The sequence below is a fragment of the Mustela erminea genome, chromosome 16 (genome assembly GCF_009829155.1).
Source record: "Mustela erminea isolate mMusErm1 chromosome 16, mMusErm1.Pri, whole genome shotgun sequence".
Taxonomy (NCBI): domain Eukaryota; kingdom Metazoa; phylum Chordata; class Mammalia; order Carnivora; family Mustelidae; genus Mustela; species Mustela erminea.
The window spans coordinates 39,021,003-39,043,340 of NC_045629.1; positions in this window are offsets into that span (position 1 = coordinate 39,021,003).

A 22,338-nucleotide genomic window follows, 5' to 3' on the forward strand; every position below is an offset into this window, starting at 1 on the left:
CTATAAATAGAATTAGAAACAAAAGAAAAGTAACAACTAACACTATAGAAATATAAAGAATTATAAGAGTATTATGAAAAAGTATGCCAAAAAAAATTGGACAACCTAGAAGAAATGGGCAAATTCCTAGAAACATAAAATCTTCTAAAACTGAATCAGAAATAAAAAATCTGAACATACCAATTACTAATAACAAAATTGAATCAGTAACCAAAAACTACCAAAAAATAAAATTCTAGGACCAAATAAAGTCACAGGGAAATTTTACCAAACACTTAAAGTAGAATTAATATCTATTTTCTTCAAACTATTCCAAAAAATAGAAGGAGAGGAGAAAGGGAGGAAAGTTTCCAAATACATTTGACAAGGCCAGAATTTCCCTAATACTAAAACCAGACAAGCAGCACACACAAAAAAGAAAACTACTGGCCAATATCCTGATGAACATAGATGTAAAAATCTTCAATAAAATACTATAGAACTTCATTTAATAATGCATTGACAGGACCATTCCTATGATCAAGTAGAATACACACAAAGGAATATTATGCCACCATAAAAAAATAATGGTACCTTGCTATTTGTGATAACATGGTGGATCTAGAAGGTATTATGCTAAGTGAAGTAAGACAGACAAAGACACATACCATATGATTTCACGCATATGTGGAATCTAAAAAAAAAAAACAAACAAAAAATGAGTAAACATAAACACAAAAAGAATTAAACCTATAAATACAAAGAATTGATGTTTGCCCAGAGGAAGGTGTTGGAGGATGGGGCAAATTGGGTGAAGAGGAGTGGGAGTTACAAGCTTCTAGTTATGGAATGAAAAAGTCATGGGAATAAAAGGCACAGCATAGGAAATATAGTCAATGATATTGTAATAGTGTTTTACAATGACAGATGCTAGTTACACTTGTGGCAAGCATAGCATAATGCAGAAAAACTGGATCACTGTGTTTTATACCTGAAACTAATGCAGCATTGCATGTCAACTATATGCAAATAATAAAACAAAACATGTTGCATTGTTTGATTTTCTTCTATGAGGATTCTAAACTATAGAGATATACCATGGAAGACAATTTTACATATGACTTACTTTTTGTCTTCTTTTTATGTATCTTTGTAGATGATAGATAGGTAGGTAGATATTATATATCATGCATTCTAATTTGAAGCAAGAACAAATTATCTTGAAAATCTACAAAAGATAAGAAGTTTATTTGTAATATCAGAAACTAGTTTTCTTTTGCTTTAAATTTTTTTTTCCTCTTTCAGAATTCAACAGTACCAAAAACTTTTCTAGTTCTTAGGAGACAGCAGTGAATAAAATAAAGTCTCCACTCTCACAGATTTTACATTATATAATAGGTAAAGTCAAATGATGATACAAGTAGTGAACAAAGGAAGATCAGCTTAAGGGGAGAAAAAATGGAGCATGGGGTGTAGTTTTATGTGAGGAAGACTATCTGATGAAATGAAATTGGCTCAGAGAGGATACCTGAAGTGAGTGAGTGACCAAACCAGTCATACAGCCATCTGGTAAAAAATAATGCAAGAAAAATACTAGTAAGCCTGTGTGGACCTTGGCTTTTAATTTAAATGAGATTAGAAGCCTTTGGCATAGTATGATTTAAATTTAAAATATCACCTTTGTTGCTCCATAGAAAAAAGACTGTAATAAGTGCAAGAGCAAGGATGGAGAGAGGAGACCATTTAGGAGGCAATTGCAATAATTTATATAAGAGATGATGGTAGCAGAGAAAATGTCGAGAAACAGCTTTCATAGTGGACAGACTGGATAAGCATAAAGAAAGTATCAACTGAAGATGATTCCAAAGTTTCATTTTGAGCAACTTAAAGAATGAAATTACAATGTACAGAAATAGGGGGATTTTATGGGAATTGGTTTTGAGAAATGGGAGCCAGTGGGGTATTTTTAGGCATGTTGGTTTGAGATACCTATTAGATATCTAAGGTCTTGGGCACGTAGTTGAGTTCATAGAAGAAAACTAGCCTGAACATAGAGCAGTTCTAGCAGACCTTGTTGATGCCTGTCTATTTCCTCTCAGGACCCACCATTTGTACTTGTATTTGTTCACCTCCAACTGTGATTACTTGTAACTCACCTTAAGGACTTTCTCTGGACATTGGATTGCCTATACCTGTGGCAGGTTTAAACTGCCAGGGAAATTCAGAGAGTGGTTAAATCTGCCGTAGGGAATGGATACCTCTGGAGTATCTGCTATGCACTGGCTCCTAGAACCCCCAGTAGAAATTAAGCTCTAGTTCCCACAGTAATAACTTGCCCAAAAGGTATGATTCACTGGTGCCTTCACTTCGTTGTCTCACTTTTCCACACCCCTACTAAAGTTTCCTTTAAATTCAAAAAATTGCTTGTACTTGATTTCTCATCTTGTGGTCTGGTTTTGGGAGAACTTAAACAAAGATAGCAATCATTAGCATTTAGGTAATATCTAAAGCTACAAGATTGGGTGAGATCACTAGGGATAACTAAGTGAATATTTCAAAGAAAATAGACCCAAAGACCGAGTCCCAAGGGATTCCCACACTCAGAGGTAAGGGAGATGAAAAGGAAGCAGGACAGATGACTAAGAACAAATAGTGATACGGGGGCGGGGGGGAGGGGATAGAAGAAGTTAGTGTCATAAGAAACTAAATGAAGACAGTATTTCAAGAAAGAGATTATGATTAAGAGTGTCAAATGTCACTACTCTGGGTAAACAGTAATGGCAAACTATGGGATTTTGCAGCAGAAGATGCAGGGAATTAATAAAGTCCACCTACCAATAGGTAAAAATTGAAATGAAAATTCATTTTCAAAGTCTATTTGCTACTGAGTTTTTGTGTCAAATATCTGGATAGACATCTTGCCTTGTATCACATTTTTATCTCCCACTAGTCCCTTTTTGCCTAAAAATCTTTGATTCAGTAACCATCAACTACTTGTCAATAAGTAAAGAAAGGGAAAATGGTAAGACAAAGTGGGTGATAAGTAAAGCAATATCTTTGAGAAAATAAGAGGAATGGAATCCAAAACGATGTTTTATTTATTATTTTGTTGTTTGCGGATTTAATTTGTTTGCAGAGTAGATGCTTTATACAGTTCTTTTGAGTGTTATCACTCAAGCATAAACATATGTTTTATATCATTTCTATCAAGATAATTTGATATGCCTAATAAAACAGACTCCAATTTAGATTGCCACCAGTTCAAACTCTGCAATCTATTCTTAGATGGATGTGATTTATAAGACATAATATTTTCAGTTTCTTTCAACAGAACAGCAAATCCCAACTAAACAAGAAAGGAAACAACAAAAGCCCATATGAGTAAAAAGTTTAGAAATATGATTAATTTCAGATGAGATTTGTGCTTGTGGTGCAAATAAAGTGAACAGGGACCCTTTTTCACCTACCTTCTTTTTGTTGGCCTCATTCTTGGGAGGCTGCCCTCTTGTGGTCCCAAAATGGACTGCAGGTTATAAAGAGCTTGAAAGTGGGGAAAGAGAACTCAGTAATTTTCTTACCCATCAGAAGAAAAATAAGGGGAAGAGTTAGATGAGTCGCCATCTCAAACTAGATTAGAAACATCAGAAAAAATTTTAACTCTACTTATTAAACAAATATTTTTTGAGCATCACTGCTTATGTATCAGGCATTAGTAATGTCCCAAAAAACAAAGAAGAATATATCCTGCTTTCTAGGGGCATATACACTACTAGAGATATAAAATTCAAAGGGATATACACACTGATTAGTGTATTAATTATAGAACAAATAAAACACAAAAATACCAGGATGAAATAAATGCTATGCTGAAAAATAAAATAGGGTGGTGAAATGGAGAGTGACTGGTGGCTATTGTAGATTGGTGATCAGAGATGGCCTCTTTGAGCTATTTAAGATGAGTTCTAAATGATGATAGTAAGTCAGTCCAACCAAAGATCTAGGGAAGCCCAGATTCAGAATGAAGAGATCTTGCAAAGAAACTAATCTTTCATGTTTATGGAATAGAAAGAAGATCAGTGTGACCACACGGTCCTGGAAAAGAGGAGAATTATATTATATAGAAGTGATAGCAATGGCAGGAGGCAAATTATATAGAGCTTTATAGCCTGATTAAGGAGTTGGAATTTAATTCTAAGTATAATGATAAGCATAGATTTAAGGAGGAGAGCGGCATGAACTAATTACTGATTTAAGTCACTCGGGCTATTGTGTGAAGATAAGATGATATAAGGGTAAGGGTGGAAGCAAGAGGACCAAAGAGAACTACTGTTTTAGTCTACATAAAGTATGGTCATTGCCTGGATGAATGTAAAAATCATTGCAGAAGAAGCAGAAGGATTTGGCATAAATTTTGGAGGTAGAGTCAACAGAACCTGTTGATTGCTTTGACATAGGGAATAGGCTAAATAGAGGAACTAAAGTTAAATTTTAGATTTTTTTTTCTGGACTAATAGGTAGATTAAGGGACCATTTATTTGGTATAGGAAAGAATGGAAGTAGCAGACTCAGATGGGAGAAATAGGCATTAAGAATTTCATTCAGCTATGGTTATCAATGCTTATAAGGCAATCATGTAGCATATTCAGCAGGGAGTTCAACACAAATCTGGTGTACAAGGAAAGATCATGAAGGGAAATATAGATTTTGGAATAATAAGTACATAAAAAGATACTGAAAGATATGGTTTCATTTATCTGTGGAGCATAACAAATAACATGAAGGACATGCGGAGATGGAGAGGAGAAGGAATTTGAGGGAAATCGGAAGGAGAGGTGAACCATGAGAGGCTATGGACTCTGAAAAACAACCTGAGGGTTTTGAAGGGAAGGGGTGGGGGGTGGGAGGTTGGGGGATCCAGGTGGTGGGTATTAAGGAGGGCACGTACTGCATGGAGCACTGGATGTGGTGCAAAAACAATGAATACTGTTACGCTGAAAAGAAATTAAAAATAAAAAAAAGAAAGAAAGAAATGAACTAGACAATTCAAGGAGAGATTAAGCCAAGAAACTGTATAAAGGGAAGGAACCACAGAATAAAAACATTAAACTGAGGAAGAGAAATCAGCAAAGAGCCTAGGAAAAGGAGTTAGATCACAAAAGCTAAGACAGAGCAAATTCTTTCAAGTAGGAACTAGTTAATTGAACCAAATATTGATAAAAGAACAGATAAATGGCCACCAAATTTAGCAACATGGCTTTGACAAGAGCTGTCTCAGTGGTATGATGAGGCAAAAACCAGAGCGGAGTAGGTTGAAGAGAGAAGATGGTGACCAAGTGGATACAGTGACTATGGTAACTCTACTGGAGAGAGACTTGGATAGCAAAGAAAGGCTATTTACTTAAGAAAAGAGATAAAAGGGTACCTGGGTGGCTCAGTTAAGCCTCTGCCCTTGGCTCAGGTCATGATCTCAGGGTCCTGGGATAGAGCCCCGCATTAGAGAGCCTGCTTCCCCCCCACTCCTCTCTGCCTGCCTCTCTGCCTACTTGTGTTCTCTGTCTGTCAAATAAATAAATATTAAAAAAGAAAAAGAAAAAGAAAAGAAAAGAGATACTGATGGAAGTATATTGGTGAATATTATTCTGAAAAAAAATTGTTGGAGAATTAATTCATTACAAGTTACGCAATTTTCTCTGTCCTCATTCATATACTGGATTAATACAATATGTAGTATGCAGTCCAGGATGTTCTCTTACAATGTAAACAATTACAGAAGTCGTGCATATAATCCAATATAAATTAAAAACAAATTAAATATAAATAAATTAAAAATAATTTTCCATATTATTAAACTCTTATTCAGCTTCTCAGAATCTGGGTGTTGTAGGACATAAAAGTTTTAATTAGGAGAAGGAAAAGAGTGAATGAAAGCAGTAAAAGAGAGTGTTATAGAATAGGAAAAGAGGGATTGTAAAAATATGTTAGCGGTTTTCTTCACAATTTCATTTGCATGTTCTTAGGCATTATACATTTTGGAGGACATCAACTGATAAATCTAAAATTTGAAGTTCTGAGTTTGAATTTAAGTTTTGTTATATAATCTCTGAGGTGGTTTCTATATTGGAGAAAAGAAAGAATATCATGCCATATAAACCTACTTCCCATATAGAGTTTTGTGCTGATTAAAAAAAAATAAGGTGTTATACATATTGGGAAAAAGAAAGGTTAAGCAGAGCCCTGGATACTCTAGTTTTGGTACAATTAAATACCATACAGGTGTACATGATTATTCCAATTTATCAAATAAAGAATTGGCTCACTTTGTTTGAACTTACAAAATTATTTTAAAGTCCTGGGTTCCTTATCAAATTATGTTTCTGCTGGACGCAAATTAAGAACTAAGTTAGTTTAAACCCAAAGACTGGAATGTTGGCTGAAGCCCTTTATCTCAATAAGATGACTCTTGGGAGAATTTATTAGAACAACTCAACAAACATTAAAATGATTTGCATGCCGCCTTTCTTTCTTGATATACTTTAAACTCCTCAGTATCAGAGTGAACGGTGAACTGCACTCACAGAAGAAATCTCAGTATGACAAGCTCTTTAGTGCATTGCATTTCCTAAATGCTTTTCCCATTGACATCTGCTCTGGGATTCTAGACTGCCAACTCAGTACTCCCACCACTGAAGGCCCTATGACGGCTGCTGCATCGGGCAGCATGCCATAAATATTAGCCCAAGCTGTAGAGAAATTCCTGTAAATGAAGATTAAAGAAAACCACTTTGTAATTGGCCGAGCTGTGGAATTCATGCACCTTCTAATGTCATAAATCAATTTATACTGTAAGTCACTGACCATTTAATTAATAGCTTCATGTTCTGCCAGACCAGGGAGGGTCACCAAAGACAAGATATAAAAGGTGCAAAATTTCTACCAACCTCTATATTACTCTTAGAATCAAAATATTGTCATATTAACAAAAATGATTACTGAGACAGCATCAGACACTTTTCAGAAGCTAAGAAAAAATAGTATCCTTTCTCTCTGCATATATTTCCTGTCTTCTCTGTAGACTACTACATGTATTTTTATGTACATCTATATAATAGAGCCAGCATCTCCAGTAAGAAATGAGCTGTATTTATATAGTGTCCATGATTTTCATAATTTTATATTTAAATTTATTAAATGTACTCAAGGTTTAAACCCAGTAACAGAATTCTCAGTCCAGGGAATGGATTATAGCCAGAATAATTTAAACGGCAATTAAACAATCATTTAGTATATCTTAATACGATTAATATAATCTTTCACTAAAGTTTTCCTGATTAATTCGCGGAACAGTGAGAAAAAGTTCTTGGCTACATCTGGAAAACACTGATAAATAGAGCTTATAAATAAGAAGGAAATCGAATTAGTATAAGAAATTTTGGAAGAGAGTTATAAAGAATTATGAGCATCAGTCACACTCTATTAAAATAGGTAGAAAATGTATTAAACAGTCTCGTTCGTTAGTCAATTTGAATTTTTATTTAAAAATGTATCTATTTCTGAAATGGAGTTTATATTTTAAATGGTTATTTAAAATATGATCTCTAAGATTCAAAATTGTGTTTTAATGCTTATATTCATCCTTAGTCATTAAGCCCATCCATTACTAACAGGCCGGTGCTAGAACTGGTATTTCAAAATTGGAGTAACCAAGGAGGCAGATATATTGACTTGGCATAGGTACTTCTACTCTTAACCTGTGAATTTCAAATGAATATCAGGACCAGCAGCTATAGTTACTCTTCTATCCAAGTCTGAAGGCAAGGAAAGAAAATAGAAAAGTTAAATCAATTTAAATTCCATAGAACTGTATTTTGCTATTAAAATAAAGATGTGGGGCACCTGGGTGGCTCAGTCAGTTAAGTGTTTGCCTTGGCTCAGGTTATGATCCCAGGGTCCTCAGACTGAGCCTCTTGCTTCTTGCTCACGGGGAGCCTGTTTCTCCCTCTCCCTCTGCCAGCTGCTCCCCCTGCTTGTGCTCTTTCTCCCTCTGTGTCAAATAAGTAAATAAAATCTTTTAAAAAATAAAATAAGAATGTGTTTTCTACAGATTAACAGAGGAAGTAGCATATTGTATTAACATGCAGGTTTACAGTCACATTACCTATGTTCTTAATCAAGTATCACTAGCTGTTAGCTATATGATCTTGACTTAAGTAACCCCTCTTGGTCCCTGTTTTTTCATTTTTAAAATGGAAATGATTGTAGGAACTAAATTTGTAGAGACTGCTACTTTTCTCTCGCTGTCAACTCTTCTTTTAAAGTAATACCTTATGAGTACATGGTCACTTGGGAAAAATAAAACAAAACAAAACATTTATCAGACCCTCCTCCTCATAGGTGTGGCTATAATCAGTAAGTTATAGCAAATGAGATGTAAGTAGAAGAGAGGAGTATAATTTTCAAGAAGTATTCTTAAAGAACAAAGAAAATACCCTTCTTAATTCCTTTCTGACTTTAACTGACTGCAATGCAGACATTACGACCTGACCTGGAGCACCCATATTAGACCATAGGTGTACATGAGAATAGAAGTCACACGTATTAAATCAATGAGACACATGGAGCCTGGGTCTCTGACACTATCGTGCATCATTCCAGCCCCTGATGTCTGCGTCATCAAGGACAAGCCTACTGGCTTAAAATAAAAACGATTATTTCTTACCCATGATATTTTCCCATCTTGGGTCAATAAAAGGGTATGCTTCATCTTGACCTGAAACAGAGACCAAAACTGATGGATACTTCACTGCATTAGAATACCATCTTTAGAACAAGAGAAAGACACAAGAATGAAGTGTGTATCAGATCTGAAAGGCTTCTTCCCAGAAATGACACATTGCTTCCACTTATAAATAACTGGCTAAGACAAGTCATATGGTCACATCCAACATCAAGGACTTGGAGAATTATAATCCTACACAGTACCTGGAAGGAGAAGAATCAGAAATATCACTGAAGAACACTAATAATGATCACAACCTTCTATTGTGGTAGATTTAGATGAGAAAAAAAAATTTCTACTTGTCTAAACCATTGTTACTTTGGGTTTCTTACCCCTTGTGATTGAACCTAAACTTATCATGCTATCAGATGTATTGGTTATAAAGATAAAAGGAGAAGGAATTCATGAAGTGCCTCACCCTGCCTGGTACGTGATAACCACTGCATAAAAGTAAGCCACATCATCATTTTTATTATATTAGAGTATCACAGTAGTCAGAAGTGAATATCTTAATCTGTGAGTAGAATTCATACTCCTGGCTCCATGTATTTGCTATCTCCGAGTCAAAAATCATTGTCCAAAAATTAACTGAGGAAAGTAATGTGTTTGGCAGTTGTAGTTTTGGCAAGGATGTGGAATATAAGGAAGCCCTCCTGCTGGAGCTGTCAGTACTTCTCAGTTGGAACATCTCAGGAGCCTGTTTCAGAAGAACATGATGAAGTACTTCTATCCGTGCCAGAATGCAGCACCTCAAAGAATTTCTAGATCTGCTTACAAGTAAAGATGCCTTGCCTAGTACAGTTTCTCAAATTTTCCCACAAGAGAGAAGTCAGACTCTACCAAAATCTCAACACATATTTTCACCCTCATACAGACACAAGCAGATTCTCTGAATCAACAAGATCTTGGAGAAATTATACTATTTGAGGAAAGTTTAAGATCCCAGATTTAATTTCATACCATAGTGTTTTTCTTACAGATTTTTAGTTATCAAGATAGATAGAATGAAGATATGAAGAAGGAATTATAGTGAGAAAGGATCAAGTCTTCTTTCTTTTTACTTAATTCCTCTAGCACTATTATTTTCTGTTTTTACTTTTAAATAAACTTTTACCTTTGCAACAAGGGAAAAAAGCAATAGAAATCTCTGTCTCATAGGCTACAATATTACATTCCCTGTTTTGTCAAGAGAAGAATGTCAAATCCCCACATCTTATGCATATTACACTGTTTATAGTGTCCAAATATTTATTATACACTAAACCCAAGTTTTGCCCCCATATAGCCACAGTTAGGGATGCCATGCCTGTCTGGAATATTATAATCCACAGTAATCCAAAATGTCTTTAAAAAGAAAATGTGACCATGATTCATCTTCATTTAAAACTCTAAAATGGAATGACAAAGAAATTAGATCAGTTTTCCAATCCTTTTCATTTAATAATTTATAGTTCACATTACTGATTATTCAACAGTTTTAGAGTCAAGGAGCACTACTATGTTTTAGCCATTTTGAATCTTTTCTCAGTGCAATTTTCTGATGTGCAAAACAAAATGAACTATATGCTCGTACTTGCTGGATTAGATTTGTTCACTAATTGCAAAAGCAATTTGCTTTAAAAGCAGCTATGTAGGGTTTCCTGAGTAGCTCAGCCAGTTAAGCATCTGCCTTCAGCTCCAGTCATTATCCCAGTGTCCTGGAATGAAGCCCCACATCAGGTTCCTTGCTCAGGGGGGAGCCTGCTTCTCCCTCTCCCTCTGATTGCTGCTCCCCCCTGCTTACGCTACCTCTCTCACTCTCTCTGTCAAATAAATAAATAAAATCTTAAGAGAGAAAGAGAGAAAAGAGAAGAAAGAAAGAAGGAGAAAGATGGTTATATAGAGTGGGACTTTTAAAACAACTACTGTTTTATATAACATCCACACTATGGGTGTTGGTAATTTAATCCCACTTCATAGACTTTGTTCATTTTCATTTAAATTCTCATTGACATCGAATTTAAATAATAGGAAACCAAAGTTAGAGAAATTGATATGGGATGTTGACTTACTCATTTTCTCGTGTTAGAAAAAAATGAAGAGTGAAGGAAGCAAAGAAAGAAGGAAAGAAAAAAGGAGGAAAGAAGAAAAGAAATAAACTCTGGTAGGATGCGGTAGATCATAGCAGGTCAACACTCACTACCACAACTAGCAATAGCTAGATAAATTACAAAACTCTGGTTTTAAAGGTTCAGGGATCTCTGTAAATAAGGAGGATTGGCAGATGAACTAAAATGCCAGAAAGAATAGAACTTTTTCAAGATTAGCTGATGATTACCAGCTGTGTCTTTTCTCTGTGGGCATTTGGCAATCTTCTATGTAAGGTTTTTGTGCTTGTCCACACTTCAGGCTTTCCTAAGCAGAAAGTCTCTAATGGGGAAAAGAGATGCCAGCAATGTTTTCAATAGCCACATGGAGCTGAAGAGTATAAGAACGAAGTTTAAAACTTCTAAACTTCTAGGACTATCAGAAAAATTATAAAATTACATTCTGTATTAGACTATAATAAGTCAAGGATAATGTTATAACTTTTAGAATTACCATATAATAATGTGATAGAATGCATAATAGATTAATAAAATTTTTTAAAATGGAGTATTTTTTAAAAATCTGATGAATCTAAAATAAAGGAAAAAAAGAAAAAGTGGTAAAGGAACATAAAAAGTGAGCCTAATGCAGATTACTAATGAAGTAATAATATATGTCCAAATACATCAACAATTCAATTAAAAGTAATTAGAAAAAATATTCTAATTAAAAGAATGGGACTATAAGGATAGATTAATATTAAGAATTGTAGGAGTAGCAAAAAGGGATGGGGACTCCCTGGAACAGGCACATAACCTTAACAACCTACTATGGATCCTATTAACTGGTTCACAGCCTCAGTCAAGAACCCCATAGGTCTCCTCACCTATGGACCCCTTACAAATGGCATATGCGCTTCCACAGGTGGTACATGGGAGCTGCTAAAGACAGTACATGAATATTATCAGCTAGATTGACTCTAATACATTGGGAGAAGGTGCAAAGTCTTGAACATTTTAAGGCACTAATCCAGGGAAAATAAACTATGAGACTATCAACACCTGGCCAGGCTTTTGGTGATTAAGAGAAAACAAAAACCTGAGATAATTTCTTAAAGATGGAATAAGAGGAGTGAAGTAGACACATCCATAGAAAAGTTCTGAGAGAATATCAGAAGCTCTAGTTAGGCAGACTGGTGAAAAGCTTTCTTGAAGCCTATCAAAAAGACTAGAGGAGATGATTCCTTCTTCAAAGGTAAAAACAGTAAAGTGAGGTTTCAAAGTACAGGAAGAATCAGGGAAATATGACACCAACAAAAAACAAAAAACAAAAACAAAACAATAAAGCTCTATGGCTGATCCCTCCCTCCCCAAATGGAGATCTATATATTCTCTGACAAAGAATTTGAAATAATTGTCTTAAAAAGGCTCAGTGCTACTATAGAACACTGATAACTAAATGAAATTTTTAAAAAATACATGGACAAAGTGAGGTAGAAAGAGGTAGAAATCACAAATTAGAACTACAGAAATTCTGGAGCTAAAGAATACAATGGATGACAAAAAAAGAAAAAAGAATCAATAGAGAGCTTCAACAGCAGACTCAATAGAGCAAAGAATCAGCAAACTGAAGACAGATAATTTCAAATTATTACATTAGAAGAATAACAATAAATAAGAATGGCAAAGAGGTGAACAAAGCCCACAGGACTTATGGTGAACCATGAAATGAATCAACATAAACATTTGGGAGTCTCAAAAGAAAGAGTCTCAGAGGAAGAGAAAGAAACACATATCATATTTAAAGAAATAATGACGAAGATATCTCAAAACTATAGAGGGAAATGAGCATTGTGATCCATAAAGACCAAAGATTTCCAAATAGATTGAACATAAAGAGGACTTCTCTAAGACACATTATTATCAATTTTTTAAAAGGCAATGACAAATAGAGAAATTTGAAAGCATCAAGAGAAAAAACTCATCACATACCAGGCAACCAACAAGAAAGCATATGAACAGTTAAAACTCACTGATAAAAGTAAGTATAAAGTCAAATTCAGAATACTTTAATACTATAATAGTGGTGCATAAATCATTTTTAGCTCTAGCATAAAAGGTAAAAAGACAAAAGATTAAAATAATTTTACCCATGATAATTTCTTAATGGTTACATAATATAACAAGATGTAAATTGTGATATGAATACCATAAAACGTCAGGAGTAGAGAAAAATGAAAATGTACAGTTCCACATGCAAATTAAAGTTGTTTTTATCACCTTAAAATAGACTTCTATGCCTATAAGATATTTTTTTTTAATTTATTTTATTTATTTATTTATTTATTTATTTTTTTATTTCCAGCATAACAGTATTCATTATTTTTGCACCACACCCCGTACTCCATGCAATCCGTGCCCTCTATAATACCCACCACCTGGTACCCCAACCTCCCACCCCCCGTCCCTTCAAAACCCTCAGATTGTTTTTCAGAGTCCATAGTCTCTCATGGTTCACCTCCCCTTCCAATTTCCCCCAACTCCCTTCTCCACTCTAAGTCCCCATGTCCTCCATGCTATTTGTTATGCTCCACAAATAAGTGAAACCATATGATAATTGACTCTCTCTGCTTGACTTATTTCACTCAGCATAATCTCTTCCAGTCCCGTCCATGTTGCTACAAAAGTTGGGTATTCATCCTTTCTGATGGAGGCATAATACTCTATCCCCAGGGGTACAGGTCTGTGAATCACCAGGTTTACACACTTCACAGCACTCACCAAAGCACATACCCTCCCCAATGTTCATAATCCCACCCCCTTCTCCCAAACCCCCTCCCCCTAGCAACCCTCAGTTTGTTTTGTGAGATTAAAAGTCACTTATGGTTTGTCTCCCTCCCAATCCCATCTTGTTTCATTTATTCTTCTCCTACCCACTTAAGCCCCCATGTTGCATCACCACTTCCTCATATCAAGGAGATCATATGATAGTTGTCTTTCTCTGCTTGACTTATTTCGCTAAGCATGATACGCTCTAGTTCCATCCATGTTGTCGCAAATGGCAAGATTTCATTTCTTTTGATGGCTGCATAGTATTCCATTGTGTATATATACCACATCTTCTTGATCCATTCATCTGTTGATGGACATCTAGGTTCTTTCCATAGTTTGGCTATTGTGGACATTGCTGCTATAAACATTCGGGTGCATGTGCCCCTTTGGATCACTACGTTTGTATCCTTAGGGTAAATACCCAATAGTGCAATTGCTGGGTCATAGGGCAGTTCTATTTTCAACACTTTGAGGAACCTCCATGCTGTTTTCTAGAGTGGCTGCACCAGCTTGCATTCCCACCAACAGTGTAGGAGGGTTCCCCTTTCTCCGCATCCTCGCCAGCATCTGTCATTTCCTGACTTGTTGATTTTAGCCATTCTGACTGGTGTGAGGTGATATCTCATTGTGGTTTTGATTTGTATTTCCCTGATGCCGAGTGATATGGAGCACTTTTTCATGTGTCTGTTGGCCATCTGGATGTCTTCTTTGCAGAAATGTCTGTTCATGTCCTCTGCCCATTTCTTGATTGGATTATTTGTTCTTTGGGTGTTGAGTTTGCTAAGTTCTTTATAGATTCTGGACACTAGTCCTTTATCTGATATGTCGTTTGCAAATATCTTCTCCCATTCTGTCAGTTGTCTTTTGATTTTGTTAACTGTTTCCTTTGCTGTGCAAAAGCTTTTGATCTTGATGAAATCCCAATAGTTCATTTTTGCCCTTGCTTCCCTTGCCTTTTGCGTTGTTCCTAGGAAGATGTTGCTGCAGCAGAGGTCAAAGAGGTTGCTGCCTGTGTTCTCCTCAAGGATTTTGATGGATTCCTTTCGCACATTGAGGTCCTTCATCCATTTTGAGTCTATTTTTGTGTGTGGTGTAAGGAAATGGTCCAATTTCATTTTTCTGCATGTGGCTGTCCAATTTTCCCAGCACCATTTATTGAAGAGGCTGTCTTTTTTCCATTGGACATTCTTTCCTGCTTTGTTGAAGATTAGTTGACCATAGAGTTGAGGGTCTATTTCTGGGCTCTCTATTCTGTTCCATTGATCTATGTGTCTGTTTTTGTGCCAGTACCATGCTGTCTTGATGACGACAGCTTTGTAATAGAGCTTGAAGTCCGGAATTGTGATGCCACCAACGTTGGCTTTCTTTTTCAATATCCCTTTGGCTATTCGAGGTCTTTTCTGGTTCCATATAAATTTTAGCATTATTTGTTCCATTTCTTTGAAAAAGATGGATGGTACTTTGATAGGAATTGCATTAAATGTGTAGATTGCTTTAGGTAGCATAGACATTTTCACAATATTTATTCTTCCAATCCAGGAGCATGGAACATTTTTCCATTTCTTTGTGTCTTCCTCAATTTCTTTCATGAGTACTTTATAGTTTTCTGAGTATAGATTCTGTGTCTCTTTGGTTAGGTTTATTCCTAGGTATCTTATGGTTTTGGGTGCAATTGTAAATGGGATTGACTCCTTAATTTCTCTTTCTTCTGTCTTGCTGTTGGTGTAGAGAAATGCAACTGATTTCTGTGCATTGATTTTATATCCTGACACTTTACTGAATTCCTGTATAAGTTCTAGCAGTTTTGGAGTGGAGTCTTTTGGGTTTTCCACATATAGTATCATATCATCTGCGAAGAGTGATAATTTGACTTCTTCTTTGCCGATTTGGATGCCTTTAATTTCCTTTTGTTGTCTTATTGCTGAGGCTAGGACCTCTAGTACTATGTTGAATAGCAGTGGTGATAATGGACATCCCTGCCGTGTTCCTGACCTTAGCGGAAAAGCTTTCAGTTTTTCTCCATTGAGAATGATATTTGCGGTGGGTTTTTCATAGATGGCTTTGATGATATTGAGGTATGTGCCCTCTATCCCTACACTTTGAAGAGTTTTGATCAGGAAGGGATGCTGTACTTTGTCAAATGCTTTTTCAGCATCTATTGAGAGTATCATATGGTTCTTGTTCTTTCTTTTATTGATGTGTTGTATCACACTGACTGATTTGCGGATGTTGAACCAACCTTGCAGCCCTGGAATAAATCCCACTTGGTCGTGGTGAATAATCTTTTTAATGTACTGTTGAATCCTATTGGCTAGTATTTTGTTGAGTATTTTCGCATCTGTGTTCATCAAGGATATCGGTCTATAGCTCTCTTTTTTGGTGGGATCCTTGTCTGGTTTTGGGATCAAGGTGATGCTGGCCTCATAAAATGAGTTTGGAAGTTTTCCTTCCATTTCTATTTTTTGGGACAGTTTCAGGAGAATAGGAATTAGTTCTTCTTTAAACGTTTGGTAGAATTCCCCCGGGAAGCCGTCTGGCCCTGGGCTTTTGTTTGTTTGGAGATTTTTAATGACTGTTTCAATCTCCTTACTGGTTATGGGTCTGTTCAGGCTTTCTATTTCTTCCTGGTTCAGTTGTGGTAGTTTATATGTTTCTAGGAATGCATCCATTTCTTCCAGATTGTCAAATTTATTGGCGTAGAGTTGCTCATAGTATGTTCTTATAATAGTTTGTATTTCTTTGGTGTTAGTTGTGATCTCTCCTCTTTCATTCATGATTTTATTTATTTGGGTCCTTTCTCTTTTCTTTTTGATAAGTCGGGCCAGGGGTTTATCAATTTTATTAATTCTTTCAAAGAACCAGCTCCTAGTTTCATTGATTTGTTCTATTGTTTTTTTGGTTTCTATTTCATTGATTTCTGCTCTGATCTTTATGATTTCTCTTCTCCTGCTGGGCTTAGGGTTTCTTTCTTGTTCTTTCTCCAGCTCCTTTAGGTGTAGGGTTAGGTTGTGTACCTGAGACCTTTCTTGTTTCTTGAGAAAGGCTTGTACCGCTATATATTTTCCTCTCAGGACTGCCTTTGTTGTGTCCCACAGGTTTTGAACCGTTGTATTTTCATTATCATTTGTTTCCATGATTTTTTTCAATTCTTCTTTAATTTCCCGGTTGACCCATTCATTCTTTAGAAGGATGCTGTTTAGTCTCCATGTATTTGGGTTCTTTCCAAACTTCCTTTTGTGGTTGAGTTCTAGCTTTAGAGCATTGTGGTCTGAAAATATGCAGGGAATGATCCCAATCTTTTGATACCGGTTGAGTCCTGATTTAGGACCGAGGATGTGATCTATTCTGGAGAATGTTCCATGTGCACTAGAGAAGAATGTGTATTCTGTTGCTTTGGGATGAAATGTTCTGAATATATCTGTGATGTCCATCTGGTCCAGTGTGTCGTTTAAGGCCTTTATTTCCTTGCTGATCTTTTGCTTGGATGATCTGTCCATTTCAGTGAGGGGAGTGTTAAAGTCCCCTACTATTATTGTATTATTGTTGATGTGTTTCTTTGATTTTGTTATTAATTGGTTTATATATTTGGCTGCTCCCACGTTGGGGGCATAGATATTTAAAATTGTTAGATCTTCTTGTTGGACAGACCCTTTGAGTATGATATAGTGTCCTTCCTCATCTCTTATTATAGTCTTTGGCTTAAAATCTAATTGATCTGATATAAGGATTGCCACTCCTGCTTTCTTCTGATGTCCATTAGCATGGTAAATTCTTTTCCACCCCCTCACTTTAAATCTGGAGGTGTCTTCGGGCTTAAAATGAGTTTCTTGGAGGCAACATATAGATGGGTTTTGTTTTTTTATCCATTCTGATACCCTGTGTCTTTTGACAGGGGCATTTAGCCCATTAACATTCAGGGTAACTATTGAGAGATATGAATTTAGTGCCATTGTATTGCCTGTAAGTTGACTGTTACTGTATATGGTCTCTGTTCCTTTCTGATCTACCACTTGTAGGCTCTCTCTTTGCTTAGAGGACCCCTTTCAATATTTCCTGTAGAGCTGGTTTGGTATTTGCAAATTATTTCAGTTTTTGTTTGTCCTGGAAGCTTTTAATCTCTCCTTCTATTTTCAATGATAGCCTAGCTGGATATAGTATTCTTGGCTGCATGTTTTTCTCGTTTAGTGCTCTGAAAATATCATGCCAGCTCTTTCTGGCCTGCCAGGTCTCTGTGGATAAGTCAGCTGCCAATCTAATATTTTTACCATTGTATGTTACAGACTTCTTTTCCCGGGCTGCTTTCAGGATTTTCTCTTTGTCACTGAGACTTGTAAATTTTACTATTAGGTGACGGGGTGTGGGCCTATTCCTATTGATTTTGAGGGGCGTTCTCTGAACCTCCTGAATTTTGATGCTCATTCCCTTTGCCATATTGGGGAAATTCTCCCCAATAATTCTCTCCAGTATACCTTCTGCTCCCCTCTCTCTTTCTTCTTCTTCTGGAATCCCAATTATTCTAATGTTGTTTCGTCTTATGGTGTCACTTATCTCTCGAATTCTCCCCTCGTGGTCCAGTAGCTGTTTGTCCCTCTTTTGCTCAGCTTCTTTATTCTCTGTCATTTGGTCTTCTATATCACTAATTCTTTCTTCTGCCTCATTTATCCTAGCAGTGAGAGCCTCCATTTTTGATTGCACCTCATTAATAGCTTTTTTTATTTCAACGTGGTTATATTTTAGTTCTTTTATTTCTCCAGAAAGGGCTTTTATATCTCTCGAGAGGGTTTCTCTAATATCTTCCATGCCTTTTTCGAGCCCGGCTAGAACCTTGAGAATTGTCATTCTGAACTCTAGATCTGACATATTACCAATGTCTGTATTGATTAGGTCCCTAGCCTTCAGTACTGCCTCTTGTTCTTTTTTTTGTGTTGAATTTTTCCGTCTTGTCATTTTGTCCAGATAAGAGTATATGAAGGGGCAAGTAAAATACTAAAAGGGTGGCAACAACCCCAGGAAAAAATGTTTTAACCAAATTAGAAGAGATCCAAAATCGTGAGGGGGGAGAAGGGGATAAAAAGAGGTTCAAAAAGGAAGAAAGAAAAAAAAAAGAAAAAAGAAAAGAGAAGAATTAAAAAAAAAAAAGGAAAACACCTAAGAAAAATGTAAAAAAATATATATATATATATTAGATAAACTAGTAAAAAATCGTTAAAAAAGAAAAAGGTAACAGTTAAAAAAAAAAAAAGATTTTACCCAAAGGCGAGAAAAAAAAAAAAACAGAAAATGAAAAAGAAAAAAATTAAATTAACTGCAAGACTAAAAAAAAAATCACAGGGAAAAAGCCATGAGTTCCGTGCTTTGCTTTCTCCTCCTCTGGAATTCTGCTGCTCTCCTTGGTATTGAAACCGCACTCCTTGGTAGGTGAACTTGGTCTCGGCTGGATTTCTTGTTGATCTTCTGGGGGAGGGGCCTGTTGTAGTGATTCTCAAGTGTCTTTGCCCCAGGCGGAATTACACCGCCCTTACCCCGGGGCCGGGGTGAGTAATCCGCTCGGGTTTGCTTTCAGGAGCTTTTGTTCCCTGAGCGCTTTCCGTAGAGTTCTGGAGGACGGGAATACAAATGGCGGCCTCCTGGTCTCCGGCCCGGAGGAGCCGAGAGCCCAGGGCCGCACTCCTCAGTGCGCCCTCAGAGAACAGCGTCCAGTTACTCCCGTCTGCCTGACCTCCGGCCGCGCTCCGAGCTCTCCGACCCTGCGACCAGTTCAAGGTAACACCGAGCTGTGAGCTTACTGTCGGCTCTGTCTCTGTAGCCAGCTTTCCCGTTCCAATACCCGCAAGGTCTGCGACACTCAGACACCCCTGCTCCTTCTGTGACCCTGCGGGACCTGAGGCCACGCTGAACCCGCGTGGGCTTCGCCCCGGTTTAGCCTCTGGAGCGATGTCCCTCAGCGGAACAGACTTTTAAAAGTCCTGATTTTGTGCACCGTTGCTCCGCCGCTTGCCGGGAGCCGGCCCCTCCCCCCGGGGTCTATCTTCCCGTCGCTTTGGATTCACTTCTCCGCCGGTCCTACCTTTCAGAAAGTGGTTGTTTTTCTGTTTCCAGAATTGCTGTTCTTCTTCTCTTCGATCTGCCGATGGATTTTCAGGTGTTTGCAATCTTTAGATAAGCTATCTAGCTGATCTCCGGCTAGCTGAAGCAGTCTCAGCCTGCTACTTCTCCGCCATCTTGACTCCTCCCCCGACTATAAGATATTTAATGAAGCCTCATGGTAATCACACACAAAAAAAATCTGTAGTAAATATACAAAAGATATAGAATGAAACCAAGGCAGACCATTATTAAAAATCATCAAATATCAAAGGAAGACAGAAAGAGAAGAAAAGACAAAAGAACTAGAAGATAATCACAAAACAACTAAATAAAAGGCAATACTTAGATCTTACCTAGCAATAATTATTTTAACTATAAATTGATTAAATCTCTAATTAAATTAAATGAAGTAGCTAAACAGATAAAATATAAAAGACCCAACTATATGTTGCTAAAAAGATATTCACATTAGCTTTAAGGACACACACAGGTTAAAAGTAAAGGGATAGAAAAAGGTACACAATACAAATAGTCACCAAAAGTGATCAGAGATGGCTATATTTACATCATACAAAACAGACTTCAGGTTAAAATTGTCAAAGAAAAAAAAATTGTCAAAGAGACAAAGAATGACACTATATAGTGCTAAGGGGTCAATGCATCATGAGTATATAACAATTGTAAACATATATGCATCCAACATCAGACCACTTAAATATATAACCCAAATATTAAAAGAGTAAAGAAAGAAATTGGCAGCAATAAAATAATGGTAGAAGACTTCACTACTCCACTCTAAACAATGGATAGATCATTCAGACAGAAAATCAATGAGGAAACAGTAGAGCTGAACAACAGTACAGAACAAATGAACCTAACAGACATATAGATCTTTCTATCCAAAAGCAGTAAAATACATATATTTCTCAAGTGCACATGGAACATTCTCCAAGATAGATTATAACAAAACAAGTCTTGGGGCGCCTGGGTGGCTCAGTGGGTTAAGGCCTCTGTCTTCGGCTCGGGTCATGATCTCAGGGTCCTGGGATCGAGCCCCACATCGGGCTCTCTGCTCTGCGGGGATCCTGCTTCCTCCTCTCTCTCTGCCTGCCTCTCTGCCTATTTGTGGTCTCTCTCTGTCAAATAAATAAATAAAATCTTTAAAAAAAAAAAAAAACAAGTCTTCAAAAATTTAAGAAAATTGAAATATATCATGTATCTTTTCAGTCTATGATGGCATGAACTAGAAATCAGTAACAAGAGGAAAACTGGAAGATTCACAAATATGTGGAAATTATACAACAATACACCCTGAAACAACAATGGGTGAAGGAAGAAATCACAAGGAGAATCACAAAATATCTTGAAACAAAAAAAAAAAGATAGAAATACAATATATCAAAACTTATGGAATGCTGAAAAAGCAGATCTGAGAGTCCTAAGTCTATAGCAGTGAAGATTACATTAAAAAAAAAACAAAAAACAAAAAACAAAAAAAAAACCTCAAACAACCTAACTTTACACAGCTAGGAACTAGAAAAAGATGAACAAACTAAGAACAAAATACCAAAAGGAAGTAATAAAAATTAAAGCCAAAATAAATTAGAGAAAAAATTAATAAATGAAAAGAGTTTATTTTTTGAACAGTAAGAAAATTAACAAATTTTAAGTTACATTAAGAAAAAAATAGAGAAAACAAAATTTAAAAATAAGAGAAGAAATTATAACTAATACCACAGAAATACATAGGATCATAAGAAAATATTATAAACAATTATATGCCAACAGATTGGAAAATAAATTAAAAGAAATGAACTAACTTCTAGAAACATACAACCTACCAAGACTGAATCATGAAAAAATAGAAAATTGGAAAAGACCAATTTCTAGTAAGAAGATTGACAGTAATCAGAAAACCTCCCCAAAACCAAAATAATAATATTAATAATAAATAATAACAATAATAATAAAAAGCCAGTCCAAATGACTTCACTGGTAAATTCTACCAAACATGGAAAGAAGAATTAATTAAAACCCTTCTCAAGCTCTTTCAAAAAATTTAAGAGGAGGAAATATTTCCAAATTCCTTTCACAAGGCCAGAAAAGAATACTATAAGAAAACTAGAAACCAAATGCCTGATCAATCCTCAAAAAAGTACCTCCAAATCTAATACAACAGTACATGCAAAAAAATTACATGCCATGATGAAGTGGGAATTCATCCTTGGAATGCAAGAATGGTTCAACATACTCAAATCAATAAATGTGATATACCACATTAGCAGAATGGAAGATAAAATCATGTGACCATCCCATCAGATACACAAGAAAGTATTTGACAAATTTCAACATCTTTCATGATAAAAATTTTCAGTAAACTGGATGTAGAAGGAATGTACCTCAGAGTGCCTGGGTGGCTCAGTTGGTTAAGCATCCAGCTCTTGGTTTGGGCTCAGGTCATGATCTCAAGGTCATGGGCCCTGCATTGGCCTCCATGTTCAGTGCAAAGTCTGCTTGAGATTGTCTCCCTCTCCCCACTCTCTCTCTCAAAATTAAAAAATAAAATAAAATAAATAAAATAAAAATTTAAAAAGAAGG